Here is a 1,443-nt window from a genome sequence, read left to right as displayed (position 1 = left end):
CATAGCTATTTGATTAACTCCATACGTAGCCAGAGAATCAACCTTCATTGATAGCGCTTGGAGCTGGGCTGCAATAGCGGTGGCTGCATCAACTTCCAGAATACCTGCTACCTTGCCTGACGTCATCCTCTGAGTTGGGTTTTGATGCTCATTTACAGCCATCGTCTCGATAAGATTATACGCCTCAGTATAGCTTTTAGCCCATAAGGCGCCTCCAGCTGCTGCATCGAGCATGGGCCGAGATTGGGCCCCCAAACCATTATAGAAACCAGTGATCACCATCCAATCCGGCATTCCATGATGTGGATATTTTCTCAACATTTCCTTGTAGCGTTCCCAAGCCTCGCACATAGATTCTGTAGGTTGCTGCGCAAACTGAGTAAGAGCACTCCTCATAGCAGCAGTCTTTGCCATCGGATAAAACTTCACCAGAAACTTTTGCGCAAGATCTTGCCACGTAGTGATGGACCCAGCTGGTTCAGAATGTAACCAGTCTTTAGCCTTGTCCCTTAGTGAGAATGGGAAAAACCTCAACTTGATAGCCTCATCAGTCACGCCATTATACTTAAAAGTGCTGCAGATCTCGACAAAATTCCTTATGTGCATGTTGGGGTCTTCAGTTGCCGCTCCTCCAAAAGAAACAGAATTCTGCACCATCTGAATAGTGCCCGGCTTGATTTCAAAGGTGTTAGCTTGAATAGCCGGATGAAGTATGCTTGACTGAATGTCATCAATTTTAGGCCGAGAAAAATCCATAAGAGCTGGATCAGCTTGAACAATACGATCTCCCATGTTTACTGGTTCTTTTTCCTCAGTTCCTGAATCCGAATCCTCAAAATCTAACTTCTCCGGAATATCAAGAACTTCGTCTGTCTCCTCAGCTGTATCTAAAGTCCTCTTGCGAGCACGAGAACGAGTTTGCATAAACGCTTGCTAAAGTACCTAAAACACAACCAGAAAAAATAAGTAACTACTACGTCCTAATCACTGAGTCCTAATGACCAATGATGGTAAGTACATAAACTAAACAAATACGCCGAGTCCCCGGCAGCGGAGCCAAAAACTTGTTAGGGCGAAAACACGCGCTAATATTCACGTAAGTATATGCGTTCGCAAGTAATATAGAATATTTTCTAGTTCGTTCCCTCAGAGACTCAGACTAAATTATTGTCTAATTAAACTCACTCACCAATGTATGATTACTTCTCAATGTTAAGATAATAACACTTAAAATTGTTGATTAAATATTAACTATAATTAACTACTTAATTAACCACTTAACTAACACTTCAATTTATCAATAATAAACACTCATGAGATCACAACTTCATTATTACTTCCTTCTATAGCCATTGTTATTACCTTTAGCATGTGACAGTGATGATATTAATCGAATAACACGAAACTGATAAAAGCCAACTTTCATTGTACTAATACCATTCT

The 1,443-nt window shown here is 40.9% G+C and overlaps 1 non-coding gene across 1 annotated transcript; it reads left to right on the top strand.

Annotated features, from left to right (window-relative positions):
* Window positions 1-292: 292 nt before the first annotated feature.
* LOC141675822 (small nucleolar RNA R71) lies at window positions 293-399 on the top strand. Its single transcript, XR_012556454.1, has one exon. It is a non-coding gene; the product is annotated as a small nucleolar RNA R71 (small nucleolar RNA).
* The last annotated feature ends 1,044 nt before the right edge of the window (window positions 400-1,443 follow it).

Source organism: Apium graveolens, chromosome 7 (genome assembly GCF_009905375.1).
Source record: "Apium graveolens cultivar Ventura chromosome 7, ASM990537v1, whole genome shotgun sequence".
In the NCBI taxonomy this organism is placed as follows: domain Eukaryota; kingdom Viridiplantae; phylum Streptophyta; class Magnoliopsida; order Apiales; family Apiaceae; genus Apium; species Apium graveolens.
The sequence above is the reverse complement of the archived record's forward strand: the minus strand, read 5'-3'. Positions and strand labels throughout refer to the sequence as shown.